Source organism: Haliotis cracherodii, unplaced genomic scaffold (genome assembly GCF_022045235.1).
Source record: "Haliotis cracherodii isolate W230 unplaced genomic scaffold, xgHalCrac1.p SCAF_7, whole genome shotgun sequence".
NCBI classification, from domain to species: Eukaryota; Metazoa; Mollusca; class Gastropoda; order Lepetellida; family Haliotidae; genus Haliotis; species Haliotis cracherodii.
Window position 1 is genome coordinate 8,301,729 of NW_027266330.1, and position 19,269 is coordinate 8,320,997.

The 19,269-nt window shown below is 40.8% G+C and overlaps 1 pseudogene; it reads right to left on the bottom strand.

Annotated features, from left to right (window-relative positions):
- Positions 1 to 13,777: 13,777 nt before the first annotated feature.
- On the bottom strand, positions 13,778 to 18,412 carry LOC139448037 (monocarboxylate transporter 12-like; annotated as a pseudogene).
- Positions 18,413 to 19,269: the final 857 nt, after the last annotated feature.

Consider the following 19,269-nt stretch of genomic DNA (forward strand, 5'->3'; position numbering starts at 1 on the left):
GATATTATATTTCTCTCATCAGGCGTTGAGGGAAAGGAGATATGTTCACGAATGGCGTTGTGAGACATGGAATATCATCTGGGTATCGTGGCACAGACAACGGTCTTAAGCCCATGCCTATGTTACAGAGCTACACAGTGAGGTTCATTTTATTTACAGCTATACCTGGTATGTCATATAATTATCCTCCGTCAAAAAAAACAACTGATCTGCTATACTTGACCGTAGGCTCTGTCACAGATAGACAAAGAATCCACCTTATATACAAATATTGACAGCTATAATTAGAAACATGGGTTATACGACGACCGTCCAGCTCAACGGCTGTCAAACATATGTCCATTGTCTGCAGTTACGTTTTACTGTCAGCAGTAATCACAATAATCGTCATTTATAGCATATTATTTATATTAATACAGGGTTAGTTTTTAAGCTTTAAGACTTAACATCGATAGATGATGTAATTGTTGGGGTAATACGGACCTGTTGGCTGTCCTAGTTTGGTAGTCACGTATAATAAGCCTTTCACATTAATCATTCCTTGTCATTTACTTTGTGTCCGCGAGACGTAAAGGCGTATTTGAACCAAATGTGTCTACATTTTCTCTGTATGGTAATATTGGTACCCAGAATGTAATGGTTATTACAACGTTAAAACATATGGGTTTTTATCAAGTTTTATTGATACAACTGAAATGAATAATCTAATTACATTACTAGAGTGGTTAAGATAACTAGATTTTATCTACAAAGGGGTCTTAACGGCAAGATATTTGTGAGCATCATTCTTTAACATTGTCAGTAAGCAAGTTAAAGTTACCATCGTGTTGCACAAATAACGACCATTACCATCTTACAAAGCAGACACAATTTATGGATAACAACTTCTATATTTTTCTTCAAATCTTTGTTACACTACCGTGATCCCACGGACAGACAATCGTACTGAATATAAATCATACAAGAGAATTTATTTCACTCATTCTTGACAACTCGACCCTTTCTGTAACCTTCACGTAGAGACGTTCCTGAAACGATTTGGTTTACACACATACGTCTGACTAGTTCGCGTTAGGGATGATAGAGATAAAACGTCAGTATGCTGGTAATAACAACATGGACCAAGGATCCAAACATTAAAATGAATATGAAAATACCCAAAGAAGATCGACATTCGTTTCTTGTTTGTCTTAATCATCGGTATTTGAGGTTGTTTCAAAGTAAATGTGTTAATCAACAAATAAGGTATAACTGTAAGACAATAGAACCTGCTTACCTAAACGCCACAGATCTTCAGAGACCTTGCTACTCTCTCCAAAAAGGCCTACTGTTCGAACCCACAGTGACTAATAACCCTGAACGTTCAACATCCAGGAAACTAGGACGCGATAACGGGAGAAGTAAAAGAGGCGTCTTATTTATGTAATGATGGATTGACTGACGTCTTATGCTAGGTGACAGGCAGATTGACATAGGCAATAAATATCAGCCGCTTCTAAACACTAGTTATTACAGAGAAAGGATCTGATTGATCTGCTGCAATGGATAGCACTGGCTGGGTTAGATACTTTGATCGCTACCATGACGTCGTGCATTAGTTATAAAGCGTCCTCAGAAAATACTCTTGGTATTCAACTTGTCCGTAGGGGTGTTGCTAATAATGATGATGTCTTTTGTAGACACTGTCATGTCACTGAGGATGAACGCCATGTTGTATACAAGTGTCCTCTTTATGCAAGTCGGCGGGATATGTTTAACTCTAAGACAGTTATTTTATTTTTGTTTAGAAAAACTCAATTATCCAACAATAATAAGTTTTGCAAAATGCTTAATGTACGTGTTCTCAACACAAGAATTAGGTAACTCTTTGATAATGTATATCATGAAATGTATTTTGTCATTTGGCCTTTATATAAATAAATCTGTCTGTCTGAATATGTCGATACATGTGAACATAATGAGTCAATGCTAGAGAATAACCAGTCTCGATCATGCGCCGAAACAGATTGGATAGTGTACTTCTGACATTCTGGATACATTTGATCTTGAAATATTTAAGCTTCTACACAACGGCTTGTGCTCGGCCACTGCTACCTTCATGTTTTACAAGTACAACCAGTCGTGTTTTAACAATTACGTCATGTATCTCTAGACTGCGTAAACATCACAACAACTCATACCATCGGCGTTCTTTTATCTGCATTTGTACACAGTAGACTTAAATCAGACTTATCATATTGTTTTCGTTCAGTTAATGCTCTTTCCTGTCACTGCATAAACCTGTCCGTCACTTCATTGTTTGAAAGTGTCTCGATGGTTCACAGGCAACGTCGTATGGCAGTAGTATTGCTGTTCGGCGTGAGGCAACAAACAAACACTAACTCTTCTACGCAACTTATGTTATTGGTGGGAGCTATAAGTAACGGGGGGCACGGGGGGCACTGGTGGCCCAGTCGTCTAAGGCGCCGCGATTCGCTGTGCAGAGTTGCGTCCCTTCGGACGCGCCAGAAACCTATGATTGTGGGTTCGAATCCCGATTCGCACCGATTATGTTTCTAGGTTTGTCAGCACCATACCCGTGCTCGTGGGTTTCACCGAAGTGGTAAACGTCTGAAACCTGCATCACTTCGGGCTTTCCTCCCACATTATGCTGACGCGCCACGATATAACTGCAATACTGTTAAAAGCGGCGTTAACCCCAACTGACTCGCTCACTATAAGTAAGGCAGACATGCTTACCACGCGACCACCTGGTGTTATCACTGACTTTCAGTGATCCAATCATATAATTGTCACCGCTGTTTTGCCTTTTGTGCCATCTTCCCGAGACAAGGGAGTTAATTGACTATAAAAGTCCAGTTTCAAAACTTATCGAACTAGGCTGGAATTCCTGACTTGCATTTTGGCTGGACTAACGAGTCCAATCTAAATCGTGTAACGAACTACACATCCGGTTCATAAACAACATGGATTTCAACTGCAAATTTCAGTCGACTGCAGGATTTGCAAAGCACGTGTACCGCCAACTGGGCGTCGACAGATATTGTGCAAATATTTTCATGTTTTAATCAAGGTGCACAAGTGATTTGATGCACTTCAAGGGGTATGAATGACTGCGTACATGCTTTTAGCAGTATTTGACCATTAAAACATAGGTTTTTGGTGTGCACAAAGGGCGTATCTCTGCACAGCGAATTGTAGCGGATAAGATGCCCGGGCCACCAATGCCCCATCGTTTGACAGATGAATATTCTGCAGAATGTCCCAGCTGAGAGATTTTTCTTCGAAAAGAAGGTCCCGTAAGATCAATACGATGACGTCACTACAGATTTATGATGAAATCTCAACGTTTCATTGTGTGAATAGCCCATGGGCATACCGCCCTCGGCAATTCGCTCTTCGTCGCGTTCACATGTCGACATGCCCGATGACGCGTGTTTTACCACGTTGCTTAACCTCACCTCAGTGATGCCGATTTCACGCATGGCTTTCCCGAGTTTGAATAACGCACGGGTGTAATGCGGTACGTTATAGACTCAATTATGAAATGTGATTGGTGGTAGATCTTCTTTATGCCATTCACGATAAACTCGTGCCATTTTACACAATATAACCTTTCTTGAGGCTGTTATTAATACATTGACAATGGTGGTGTACTCACCTCACAAATATTCAGTTGACAAGTGCAATAACTTTGGAATTTGTCTTTTCCTTGCTGAAAACAGTAATTTAAACTTATGTCTTGACTGAGCTTTTCATTGACAGATGTAACAAATGTTGTACACAGTATGTGTGTCCATGACAACATTCATCATTCATCAGAGATATTTAGAAGTATATACCTGCAACATTATGTGACCATTGTAATATTCAAGCTGCGACTTTTAATTCGTATTGTCATAGCATCCGATGTTGGATAACCATTGTCTAAAAATGAACATTTAGTTCCAAAGGCTAATTACCTTGTAGCCATGGTATGTATCTGCACTGAATCATTTAATTGCCGTTATTTATAAGATGCTAATCTATGTGCAGCTATGTCACTGATTAATTACTGTTGTTTGTATTTATGACTTAATCCATGTCATGTTACCATCACCCTATAATCCTTGGTCCTGAGAGAGAGAGAGAGAGAGAGAGTGAGAGAGAGAGAGAGAGAGAGAGAGAGAGAGAGAGAAAGAGAGAGAGAGAGAGAGAGAGGGAGGGGGGGAGGCTTAACTCTCAGCCTAACTAGGGTTGGACTAGGTGCTCCGGGGCACCAACAAATCAACCACTACCAATGTGTGCAGACATGTCACATAGCGCTTCTTGTGTGTATATATCTACCTGTATAAAATAAACTTGTATATACCGCTAGCCATTGACCATGTTGTCACTTGAGTATGCAAATAACAGTAATCAACATCACACCAGCGCGTTGTTAATTTGGTGGAGCTATCGGGAATGACAGACTTTTTACTCTGTCTTTGCAGCAAGGCATATGGTACACAATACTGTTGGAATTGGCAGTCTCTTGGTAAAAGATATAGTAGCATCCAATCACCAAGGAGGAAGAAACGGCAAGTATCAAGACAACAAGAACCTCGTAAGATGTAGAAGTTCTCCGGTCCCAAGACTCTCCAGATCGAATATCTTAGCAACACCGCTAAGACTTCACATTCAAGATTTCGTTCCCACATAAGACCAAAGGAGTATACATGTGTATATATCCCACAGAGGTCCGACCACAGTCAGCATCATGCAGACCCTGCACCAATACAGAAACCGCCTCACGGGCACCTACAATATGAACACAGTGTAAGATATCTCATTGCTATTTACTAACTTGTGTGAACGTCCATAGACTCATCCCAGGATATATCTTATGTGACTATTGATAAGTGCACCCATGGAAGGTTGGATCAAAGCCAGGATATTATTGCCTTATTGTGTCTTCCTAAAATTCAATTGTGTATGTGCGAAATATACTGAGTTCTCAGTACTGAGCTAGATCGTTAACGTTATTTGTGTAGGGAATCGTTAAGATGACTCCATGCCATGCAAGACATCCAGAACGAAGACAATCATGGCCGTAGGGTTACTGACTCACACCTGAAAGCTAGACTCGTAATTCAGAAATCTAAACGACAAAACTTGTCATTCGTTACAATGAATTAATGGAAACAGTTTGGTACCAAATTTAATGTATTGTCGAGGACTAAGAATTCAGATGAGTGATATTCTTGAGTCCAGCCACCCAAATACATAAGTAATGAAAGAAGACTAAAAGTCGCCGGTAAACTCAAACGATGTTTTCTTGTTCAGACCAAAACAATAACTGACAACACAACTGTATAACTATGATGACGTCATCACAACACTCACACAACCTTTCCAAACTAGGTTAACATTGCGTTCTATTTATAGAAATACTCCCTTAGATCATTTCTCCTTCTCAGATACAATCATACATACTAAGAAATTAGACATTGATAAAACAGAGGATAATAAAGAACTATTTACAGGTAAGCATTAAACTGGTGAATATGAAAAGTACAAATACAACACTATTTACAATTAAGTGCATTTATACATTGTCAAACATGACAATAAAGGCATTTTCACTTGAAATACAGTCAGTGTAAACATGCTTGTCACTCTGACACTTTGGGGGCTGGCGAATCCGATTGGAATGTCTCTGGCAAACGTCTGTTGAATTTTGTTTCACAACACTTGCTTGGAACACATCATCAAGTCCCAACACAATGTCACTTGCACCTCTTGGGATGTTGATGCTGCCTGTCGAGTTGTCAATGTCAGGTGAATCTGAAGATTGACATTAAGTGTCCACATTCACAACACAGTCTCTAGCACTATCACTACCACTACTACTTGTAGTCAAGTGGTCCAGTCCCTCGAAATGTCTTTTCAGCTTTCGGTGATTGATGACGCGTGAGTGTCCATTTCCTTCACAGGGGTGAATACGGTAAGTATTTTCACCGATTTGGCTATCAACACGGAAAGGCCCTTCCCATCTTTCCCAGATGAGTTTCCGAGACGTTCCGCGCACTTGCTGAAGATGACATAGCCACACTGTTTCGCCTTCCTTGAATGGAGTGAACTTGGTTTGTTGTTTCTTTTCACATCTCTGCTCTTGCTCTTTCAAAATCTTGTCTCTCTCAGTCTTCTGCAAATCCACTAATTCACTCAGTTTAGCTGATGAATCAGTCACCGGTTTCCGATTCCCACCTACACCAGTGTCTGTTTTGTCACTAGGAGATTGGCCAAACACAATCTTGAATGTGGTCTCTTCTATTGCCTTATTTGTTGATGTGCGAGTGGCTGACAATGCTGACGGTAACTTCTCATCCCAATCCTTTTGGACATGATCTTCTATTATAAGAGCTAGTCTTTCAGCTTAAGTTCTTTTCATTCTTTCAACCTGTCAATTGCACTGTTGGTTGTATGGAGAGGTTCTTGTCTTGTTCTTTTAATTCCAAGCTTGCTGCACAAATCTTGGAGTAGTTGAGCTTCACAGTTCCGGCCTTGGTTAGAGTGTAGTCGCTCTGGCAGTCCATAGCGGCACATAATTTCGTTGTACATAATTATTCCACCCTTACATCAGCATATTGTACACTGTGCCAGGAACACTGTGTTGAAATGTGAACAAAGCATCCTTCAGATTTTATACTATGTAGCATTTTCTGCCTATTTTGAGAGATCCATTCTTCTAATTGGTGCACACATTGGCTAACATGTTTTTGAATATTCATGGGAAGAGTATCGTAACACAAAAACAAAAAACGAAAATACATGACAGTGATCCGGTAAATTCATCAGAAATCGAGTAGTAAGCAGTACGTCGGATGACGTCATCCAAACCGCTTTATTATGTAATAATGCGCCACTGCAATCATGAAAATAGACAAAATGATAGGCTCAATGCTAAAAAGGTGCGATTCTAGGGTGTGTAAGAAACAGATTACTGCACCCGTTCCTGTCAGATTACATTTATCTTACAGTCCGTTGTTTTTTTTTCAAAACGTGTCTGACTCGCTTCCCCTCCTTAGATACGTTGTGAAACAACTCGTTTTAAGATCAATGGTTTCTGACAGACACTCGTGTATAAATCTCTGTATATCGTTGTGGCTTATTGAGTTGTGGTTGCCTATCTATATATACCGCCATCGGTGACAGAAATTATATAACCTGTTTGTGTCGTATTTATGATATGAACTGTATAAATGGGTGTGACGAGTTCTCTGTGAAAAACGGCCATTTGGTTTCTTTGCACGTCGTCAGGCGTGAATTGTCAAAAGTCTGTGTCGCATTTATGATGGGAATTGTATAAATGGACGCGAGGTGCTCTCTGTGAAGAAGTGGCCATTTTGTCTCTCACACGTGTTTTTCGTGACAATCAAATATCTGTGTGAGACATTGTTCTATGTGAATAAACCTATATAAACCTATATCATACTTTGAAGTTTACACTGTTTCTTTCAAGCTGATTGGCTGAATGGGTAGTCACCTGATCTGATATTTGGAGTTCACACGCCTGTAAACGGACAAAAAGAATTCACACGATGTGATCTTGGTGTAACCTCGTTCTATCATTACCCAACGGTTTTCAAATTGATGCAGTAATATTCCAACTATATTGGGACCTGTAAATGATCGAGTCTGGGGCAGGAAAAGCAGTGGCTGCTAGCATTAGTGACGAACCGGGCTGTTGGCTGGCTGCGTGTCAATATTCCACGCCGGTGTAGGACTTTGCTCAACTTGCACAACCTTTGCGGTACAACCCACCATGCTCCTCCTGCGACGATTTCAAAGAACATAATACGACTCTTGCTGAAAACGTTGTTTGATCAAGGTTACAACATTCATAGTCTTAAGGCATTCAAAAGGTTTTATGGAAGACATGTTACGGACATTTTCACATTTGGCGCATCAGTGACAAAGATGATGATCAGTGCATTAACCTATCTGGACTTGTACCAGATCTAGATGTTCCAGTGTCGTTGTTATCACAGGTAAATAATTGACTTTCCTTTCCATGTGTTTTGGACGCGTTCTACCGGTGGGGCAGAATACGCTGACCTTTTCACGTGGTCGTTTTATATTTGCACTTTTCCATAACTCGTGTAAAATATGGAATACATATAAACGTGTCAATTAAAAAGCCAAACATTTGCGAATAAGGTACCCCAGAACGCTCTTCTTTTAACTTCATTCTAAACCTGTGAACACGAATGTTCCATTCATCAGTTACACCTGTCATTTACATTCCAGGGGCACTTTGATGTTAGTTGTATTACTTTCTGCCTTTTTGGACGGACTGTGTCAGGTGAGGATTGATGTGGAGATGAATGAAAGTCATCGTGACATCAGATATATATTTATTATGTGCGGTGAATGGAAAAGTGACAGTGACAGATGTTCCAACAGAATCAGTGATGGATTTTTCAGAATAGGCATAGACTCATTTATCACCTGTAACCTGCAGACTGGAACCGTCTTCACTCGGGTACACTCGGCTCCAATCGGCTCCAATCGGCTTCTGTCACGAACTACATTCTATGACTCGAGCAACAATTGAATTGGGGTATTGCATGAATTCACTGTAAACCGCGTAACAGAAATTCCACCATCTGTTTAACAGGAATTCTACCATGAGTTAGAAAAATCATCGATTTTGATTGGTTAGTCCAATCAAAATAAACCTCCTCTGATTGAAACAGTGGATTTGACTGCCGCATAAACGCGTAAGCTAATATTTATAGAATAGTACTTCTTCTACAGTCATTGTCGGTAGGCACATATATATATGATTATATGTACATTATAGGCTACAAAATGCAAAGTTGCGGTTACTACACTATACAAAGGATGTGTAGCAATACGTTTCGTGCAGAAAACACAATAGAAATCTATAAATAGAATGTTTATTAAATTTGGAGGATGAGAGAGAGCTTTGCTATTTGGCGCTTTTCTATATACGACAGTGACGTCATATTTTTTTGCGTCACAATGAGAGATATGGCATCATAATAGAGATGAGCGGCGTAGAACAAAACCTTCAGCAAGGCTTGCTTAGTTTTCTTTAGGGTTGTCCACCTCATGTTAGCTCACGATGTTTTAAGTGTCTGTCATAGGTTCCATTGAAGAATCATGGTGCAAATGTAATACTTTAACACATAGAGCTTGCTTGAGCAAATATTTTGTTTAAGGCTATTGTCGGTGATTCCGTCAATTCTGCTCAACAACCCACTCAAAACACTGGACAAAACCCATGCCACTTTCATCAGTATAGTTTCTAACACCAAAGACTTCGGGTTGTATTTAGTCATGGTGGTACGAAACATAATGTGTTCCCAATGTAGAGCTAAGCTACCTCTAGATTTAACCGCGCTGAATTTAACGTTTGAAACCTCACGCTGCGCGTTCGTTTCCAATTTAAATTTAAATCTGAAGGTAACCTAGCTCTACATTGAAAAAACAGTATGATTATCGTCCTGAGTCGGGATAGACTCTAATTTGAAGACACAAGCAAACGGAAACAATTTGAACAGTTACAAATGGTTTACGATTGCCGTTCATGTGGGTTTATAAAGTCACGTGCACGACAATAGGTCCAACATGGATTCCTGCCAGTGCTGGCCGAGGCGCTATCGGACTATTCCCCTCTTAAACTCCGCTGCCTTCCTTTTCAGAGTGGCAACGAAAGCAGCCTCATCCCCTAAAGTTGGCATACGTCCGCATAGAGGGTTTGTGGGGTCAGCCCGTTTAGTTGGAGATATTTCATAAGAGCGCGGGAGTTAACATCGCCCATTTTCCTCAATAGAGAATACCTAGCAACTTTGATCCCTGCAGGAATATGCTGCATGCTTGTGTATTTGGTTCAGATACACTCTGTAAGCAAGTAACGTATTCTACTTAATACGTGCAACCTGTTACGGCAGCACTACACTATTGCGGGGTAAAACAACATTCAACATTCTATGTGACACAGCCCATGAACTGCATGTGTGATTAATCTTCCTAATCTAATTACAATTTTGTTCTGACCTTGTGTCGCATTACTTTATGACAAATACGACATATGTCAAGATATATTACCAAACACCAGACATTCAGCCAAATGAGGAACCAGTTCATGTAACATATCCTGCAACAAACAATTTCATTAACTGTATTTCCCAAAACGACCGTGATGTGTCAATAAACGTGTCAATGTATGTTGTTGTTTGTTGGTTGTTATACGTTTCATAATCTTCAAGCTGTGACGGCGGACTGTAAATAATCGAGTCTAAACCAGACAATCTGCTTCAGGACCAATGCTGTCGGGGCACGATGACACGCAATTACCACGTCACCCAGGTCTGATCATCAGATCCGTTAAGTCGCAATTACTAGCATTACATGGCCGACATGAGCGTATACATCGATGTAAATCACAGTGTGTTTGTATTTAGCTTATCCGTCATGGCAGAGTAGTAGTAGTTGTTGTGGCTGTCCCGGTTGTTGATTATTGATTGTGCAGTAGATGATGCAGTAGATGATGCAGTAGATGATGTAGTAGTGGTGTGGTAGTGGTAGTTTGTTTTATTTGTTGTTTAACGCCACACTCTGCAATATTCCACCTATATGACGGCTGGTAGTTGTAGTAGTAGAAATTGCTGTGGTTGTCATAGTTGTTTATTGTGTAGTAGATGTTGTAGTAGAGGTGGTGGTATGAGTAGTGGTAGTAATAATGGTAGAGGTGCTGTAGTGGTAGTTGTGGTTGTTGATTATTGGTTTATTGAGTAGGAGATGTTGTAGTAGTGGTGGTAGTAGTAGTAATGGTAGAGGTGTTGGTAGTGGTAGTTGTGGTTGTCATGGGTGTTGATCCTCGGTTTATTGAGTAGTAGAGGTTGTAGTCGTGGTGGTTGTAGCAGTTATGGTATTGTCGTTGGTAGAGGTAGTTGTGATTGTCATGGTTGTTGATAATTATTTTATTGGTTCGTAGTTGTAGTAGTACTTGTATGTTTTACTCTGTTCATGGTAGTGTGTTTGACCGGATCCTATCTCTGAAACTGATAGATATTCATTCATGAAACTTTGCCAACACAAATACCAGGTTGTCAGTTGGTGCTTTCTTCTATTTAGGGATGTTTAGAATTTAGATTTGTTCCGTTTCGACGGCATCAATTTTGACATTGACTCTGTTCAAGACTGAGTAACTGACAAAGAAATACAAAGTTTGAATCCCGACGTCATGGTACTGTTTTGATAGATCTATAAATACTCTTGTAGCCTTTTAGTACAGACCGAAATATTAGATACAAGTTCTCTCACCAAGTTGGACAAGACAAGCTGTAACAGTCAGATGATTTGTTCTTTCGAAATGTAGGGGCCGGAGCGATTTGTCGTCTTCTGATGAATATGTTTACAAATTACTCTAGCGGAAAAAAACCATTACTCATATAAAATGGTACAAATAACCACATCATATTGGGTAATTCGCCTGATCAATACTAAACCCAAACCTGGTAACAGGACACAAAGCGACACTGGCTGTTTCGAAATCCCAGTTACTGTTGCGATGTGATACTGATTTCTTTTGTGTGTACAAAATGAAATAAATGTATACAAAGTTTTAAAATGGATGGATCAATTATTTAAAACAGTATAACATCATACACGGATTTCATTCCCTTTTCGTATATTGTTTTCGATATTAAAACGTATTATGAAACCAAAGATGACGAAATTGCATGAGATAATCACTCAAAACATAATGTTTTGTTTTGTTTGGATAACATGAACTTTTTCCAGGTCCATCCGAGATAAACGCAACGGGATACGACGGTACGTTGATGATTTCATAAGATATCAGTTGAATATAGTGGAATGCACTGCCGGCTGTAATTTGTTTTGTTTTGGGGGTTTGGGTGAAGAGGAGACGGGGGATGTGCCACACCGGTAGAACAGGACATGTTAACCCTTTCTGTGAATACCTAGTGATCCATTCGTATAACTTTCATCAATATTATTCCTGGACAATGTAGACATAAACGTTCTAGCATAGGATCTAGTCGCGTCCAAAATTATTGCACTTATATAGCGACGTGCATGTACGTGTGTGTGTTTGTGTGGGTGCTTGTACTAGTCCGGACTGATGCCGATTCATAGTACTAGTTCACTGAGATACCTTGCCGCAGTTTAACATGATTACCCCACTCAGACACAGTATACTGACTTTGAGCCGACCAGTCCTTGTTTTAGCCCCTTAATGCCGAGCGCCAGACAGGGCAACAACAAGTACCATCTTTTAACTTCTTTTGGTATGACGCGCCGGGGATCGAACCCCGGACCTTCCGCTCTCCGGGCGGACGCTCTACCACTAGACCACGGAGGCGGTCTTTTCGGGAATAGCCTTTTTGCCATGTTGTCAGGTTTTTGTGAGTTAATACACTTCACCTTGTTACACCTCTGAAATCTCCTTCCGTATTATGTTATTCAAGTTGGTATCAATTGTTTGTTTATTGTTTAACGCCGAACACCAATATTCCAGCTATATGATAGACAGATTGGATAGAAGTTATCTCATCAAGTTAGACTTACTGTAACAGTCAGACGATTTATTCTTTTGAAATGTAGGGGCCGGGGGATTTGTTGTCTTCTTTTGTTGTTTGTTTGTTGTTTTACGCCGCACTCAGCAATATTCCAGCTACATGAACGCAGTATGTGGATAATCGAATCTGAACAAGTCAATCCAGTGACTGGCATCACGAGCGTCGATCTACGCCATTGGGATACGATGCCAGCCTGACCATCCAATCCCGTCAGTCGCCTCTTACGACAAGCATGGGTTGCTGAAGATCCAAACCAACCCGGATCCTCTCCAGTATGGTCTTAATTGTGTACAGTGTGATCTTGTAACACGAGGGCGGTCGGGTAGCCTAGTGGTTAAAGCGTTCGGTCGTCACGCCGAAGACCCGGGTTCGATTCCCGACATGGGTACAATGTGTGAAGCCCATTTCTGGTGTCCCCCGCCGTGATATTGCTGGAATATTGCTAAACGCGGCGTAAAACTATACTCACTCACTGTAACACGAAATGAGTAAGTGATACATACTTCCTTCTGTACTGGAACTGTTAAATGCCCCCTGCTGGACGACACGCTTTAACTTCGTGTAAGCTACAAGAGGCATTTGCATAATGTGATATTGCCGTTTGTAGAAGAAAGCGTATAACAGCCATGTTTACAGTTGTGCAAATTGCAAAAATGTGCTTGAGTTGTGTTTTGAAACCCGACCTCCCTCCCTTTACCTATACACTAGTCATTTTTACAAGTTATCATGTCCGTGTCAGTCATAACAATGACCTTATTACCCCAGCTGCTGATAACTTGAAATGAAAAAGGTCTTAATAAACTTTCACAAACATAAAAAACAACATAAAGCAGAATGATGGACTGTCAACATTCAGAGAAACTACCATGATGGCATGAACTGTTGATCAGCAATATATTTATATTCTTCAGAGATCGCAGGGAACCTTCAGGAGAAAGCAATGGTAGAAGGCCCCAAATGGTCATGGGGATTTTCGCAGTTCCTATTGTCTGGAATTGTGAAATTGATAACAATAATATACAATACAGTAAATTATGGTTATAACAAACTTAAAGGGGCCACTAATTTTAGTTCATTATAACCGTAGTTCGTTATAAGCATATACAGCATATGATCGGGACAAAAACATAATTTCGTAATACTCGTCAGTTTGTTATATTCGTGTTCGTTATAACCGTAGTTTACTGTATATGAGCAATGCGTTTGGGTCCTTTTACTGGTGAACTTTTGCGCGACATTCCCACACGTGCACCAAATGTTGCTGATGTCAGAAGGGCAATTCCTGAAATTAACAAAAACATTATACATCCGAGATTCACTTGAATTAATTAAGTTTGTAAAATGCGGAAATAAATTTATTTCTTAACAAAGGAGAGATTGTTAATTCTTACCGAGTCTTCAGCATTTTACCGTTAACAAAACATTTATGCTTTCAAGTGGATGACTTTCAGTGGTTGTGATACCCTCTGCGATCTACATGATCTGTCGAAATACCCTCGTGAGAACCTGAGTAAGAATAGGTCCCCTATTGTCGTACTAGGTGACTTATCTGAACTGGGTGGTCAGGCTCTGTGTCTCGTTGCCCGTTTATCTTTTTGTAACCCTGATGGAGTGGGACTGTTAATTCTTTCCGACAAAATCGGCCATTTACAGGCCGCTTGGTATACCTGGAATATTGCCGACTGGCCGAGACCATGCACAATCACAAACAAACAAACATGAGAATGCTGGGACAAGGTGCTTGTTGAAAACTTCCAAGATCCTACAGGTGTAAGTCAAAACTGTCAATGACCTACACATGTGGACCGTCTTTGAGTTCTAGTGGTAGAGTGTCTGCATGGAGAGGAAAGGTCGTGGTTTCGATCCCCGGCCGCGTCATACCAAAAGACGTAAAAATGGTACTTGTTGTTACCCTGCCTGGCGCTCGGCATTAAGGGCCTTATTCAAAGCCTTTTCGGCACGGAGTCAGCATACTGTGTCTGAATGGAGTGTTCAGGTTTAACTGCGACATGGTAACTCGATGGGCTAGCACTATAAAATCGGCATTAGTCCTGACTAGTACAAGCGGTCACACACATGCACACACAAACACACACACACACGTGCATGCATGTTGCCATACAAGTGCAATAATCATGAACGCCACGTTAAACACATTTCAGCTCACCTCACCTACACGTGCACGTCACTATATTGTCATTGTCCTAAGCTTGCACGGCACTATATTATCAATGTCCTAAGCTTGCACGGCACTATATTATCAACGACCTAAACGTACACGTCACGATATTGTCATTGTCCAAAGCGTGCACGTCACTATATTGTCATTGTCCTAAGCTTGCACGGCACTATATTGTCATTGTCCTAAACGTACACGTCACTATATTGTCATTGTCCAAAGCGTGCACGTCACTATGTTGTCATTGTCCTGCACGTGCACGTCACTATGTTGTCATTGTCCTGCACGTGCACGTCACTATATTGTCATTGTCCAAAGCGTGCACGTCACTATATTGTCATTGTGCTGAACTTGCACGTCATTGTTATCTGTAATTTGTGTCTACTTTGTCATCCGTCAACTTCTAAGTAAGGCCTATCAAACAATGTATGTATGTTCATGAACTATCATTGTCCTACACATGCATTTGAAAATACTGTCAACGACCTATGCATGCACGATAAGGAACTGTCAATGTTAACATTCAACTTACCTGCAAATACAAAGGTGAGTTCATATCTCCCGGTCTCTGAATAGATGAAACCTGCCACAAAAAATATGAACTTGTTACAATGCTCTAACATGAACTATTTATAGAGTGAATACTCATAAACACGAACTGTTTGATTATCGTTTAGTGCGCTCTCAGAAATGTACCAGGTAAAGAACAACAAAATACAACGAAATTGACCCTGAAGCTAAAGGTGTGTGTGGACCAGACAAACCAGTGATTGATGCTATAATCATCGATCCAAGCCGTCGTGGTACAAAAGACACACAATTAATCAATGGAGGCCAAGTCTAACCAGGAATCCCCACATGTTCATGAACACGAATTTCGTTAACTTGTTTTCGTGTCTTTGGACATGTTTCAGACGTGTTAGAATTTGTGATTAACGGTTCTTTGTTCCATACTTAAATAAGGTTGATTTAATACAGTTGTTTCATATCTAATATCTTTCGGGTTTTTATTTAACACAAGAAAACAACATACTTGCAAGCGGAGGGCCTATGCAAAATGCAATGCCACTACAAAAGTTTTCGATGCCAACGGCAACAGACAGATGATCTAAGCCTACAAGGTCTATCGTCAACGGGCTTATAAGCGTGTTAGGACCGCCACTGTACATCCCATAGGCGGCGCTAAAGATCATCTGCAGAGGAAAAGAGTTTGAGAATAGCGGGAAACATAATGTGAGGACTCCTGATAATGTGAGAAGTCCCATGTGGAGTGTCACATGATCAACTGAAGGATCGCTGACAGCACACCCTGTCAGGAGTCTTGATGCCAGACTTGTCATCCCCGTGGCTGTTAAGAGACTAGTAGCCTCGTTCTGAGTGCTTCCTCTATTTAAGGCGTAATTTGGTAAATGGAAAAAGCACGTCCCTTCTCCTAGAAACCAGAAGAAAAAACTCAGGCAGTAGAAAATAAATCCATATTTGTTGTGAATGTTGACATTCCTTATACTTCCAAAACAGCTGAATACACTGCGGCGTGTGTTTACACCTATACTGGATCGTCCTATGTTCATCCCGGGTTCCTCTGTGTCACATAATGAGTAGGCCGAATGTTGCTTGCCCTGATCAGAGCTACAGCTCCGTGTGTCCGGATCTGTTGAATCTACATCTGAGCCATGGAACTCATGGTGGTCTTGGCAGACAGTTGAGTCTTCATTGTTACATACCACAAGCTCTCTGTCGAGTGATGACCCAGTCTTGAATGGAGATTCATTGGTTTGGCCATTTTTTATATTGGTAAAGAGTTCTTCGGCACATTCAGTATCCCTAACAGGGTGTGTGTTCTCGACGGAATCATTGAATCTTTTAAGTGCAATAACACAATGTTCTGTTTTCGTACTTGGTCTCGTGGTTGAGATAGGCCTCAGAAAACTTGCAGCAACACATACGTTTGACAGGATAGCGCCCATGATTAGCAGACAACCACGTAATCGGTATTCGTCCAGGAGAATTTGACACAGCGGACCCGTAGCAAACATACCGACCGCAATCCCTGACGCAGTCACACCATAAGCTAGACCTCGTCTCTTTATGAAATAGCACCCTGGGACGACAAAGGAGGTGTTATATGCTAAACCAGTGCCGAAACCTGTTAAAACACAAAACAAAAGATCATAGCCCTGGTCTGTCTTAGGTTAAGCACTCAATAAGTTAGTTTTTAACATGTGTTAAACATATATATTTTTGTGATTGGTTGTTTAAAGTGTATTTCTGTTCTATCGTGGCGTGATAGTTCAATGTGGGAAAGGTGTCAAAAGAAGAGGTTTTTCTACTTCAATGAAGCCCACTAAAATAAATACTTATGCAAGAAAACACTGGACAAAGATTGCCTCAGAATTTACCGAAAGAATAGTTCAAAGGATGTCCTGAAAAATGTTCGGCTCCACGATTTAAAAAAAATATGTATGTTTTTAATGTAATGACTCTACGAAAATAACGCATGAACGTTACAAGTAATAAAGCCATTAATGCAAGCACAAAAGGACACAAATTACACTTAGCATACTGGTTCCAGCATAACAGACGCAGCAGTGTTTGAGGAGTGTGTATAGTAACACACCTTCGTGTGGAAATATAGTTACCGAACCGATGGTAAATAACATTACCTGCAATAACACTGTACGTAATGATGAGTCCAGTGACGTCATTAACAAAAGAGGCTGCAGTCAGTCCAATCAGCATCAATACCCCTCCACCAAAACAGGACACTCTCTACCCTAAAATCCTTGTGATTACGCCAGCCACGGGACCTATAAACATTAATGGAGAATTATTTGTCTATAATTACATATCTATAAGACACCTGGTGTTTGAGCTATTGATGCAACATACATATCCACATATGACACCCTTTGTTTCAATTGAATGATGCCACAGGCATAGCCATGTATCTTGAAGTCACACGGTGTTTGGCTGAATGATGTCAGGGACATACCCACATACCTATAAGACCAATTCTGGTAATTACACAATGATCATTCGTATGCGGAATTTCAGTGAGGTGTGAACACTTATACCTCCTGAAAAATGTTTCTACGTGAATATGTTTGTTTCTGACAATTCTTTATGCCTTTTCCGTTTTAGCATGTGTGACCCAGTAACCTGAGGCGTCGCAATTCGCTGTAGAGATCCCTAGTCAGAAACCTTTGATCGTGGGTTCATATTCACCTTGATTATGTTTCTAGGTTTGTCAGCACCACACCCCCGGGATAGCAGGGTTCACGCATGCATTAAACGTCTAAACCCTGCGCTCTCCATTTCGGTCTTACATCCAACATCAAGCTAACAAGCTATGATGCGATTTAGAATGTTGGGGGGATTTTTTGCATTTGTCTTAGTAACCATTTTTTTATGTTTATTGGGAAAAGATGGACCTGCACTTGCCAGTGAAGGCCATGATCGCGAGCATGCTCGAACCAACCCATGATGTCTTCAAGAGGTCATTGTCTACTTCCTCTAGAATAGCCATGTTGAGTACACCAGGCGAGTACACCATCATCCCGCACAGAACCGTGGTGCAGAAGATGGCAAACAGAACAAGCCAGGCGAAGCCCCCGTCTATTGTTTGCTGGTTAGCCATCTAGCAGGCTGCTGGATAATACAGAAGTAAAAAGTTATGACAACAACACTACCAACAGCAAACACAAAATAAGTCAATAACCAAAACGACATATCTATTCCACCGTATCGATTTCATTGAGCCTGATCATGCGGTACACAATTATTACAGTGGCCAAAGGTTCACATAACAATGAGAAATATGCAACGTGATCTGTCATTAACTTTGTAATACAACTGGGTACAATTCGATGCCGGATAAACGTACTAGGCACATTGTCCAATACCACCTGTGCGAGGAGCCATTGAACTGTTCTTATCCAGTGATTATGTGTGAGGCAGCACCGATGTCCAATTCCACCTGTGCAAGGAGCCATTGAACTGTTCTTATCCAGTGATTCTGTGTGAGGCAGGACCGATGTCCAAGAAATTTAAGAAGAATAGACACCATCTTCCGCCACCGTTGCTGGACCTGATTTGCGACCATTCCTCTGTGCACTGGACAATGTGCCACCACATAGAAATACGAATAGAATAATATCAGAAGACTGGATAATTATCTAGTGTTAAATTACGTTATAGTGTTGCTGCAAATATGATTTGATCATCTAATCCACCATTATACGTTTGGTCACGGTTGGTCCATCAGTGCAGACGTAACAATTCACAAAGCCTTTTGCCTACTATCTACAACTACTTTACAGCGAGTCATATGCCGCATGAATATATCACTGCTTTCATGTTTTTGTCCTGAGAAAAAACACCCCCAAGCCACACCATATTTGATCATACAGTACACCCAGTGGAATGGTCAGATGATTGAGACTGGTTATTCCACACCTGTCGTCAGAGTCGACTGAAGAACGTGGTGAGGCACGG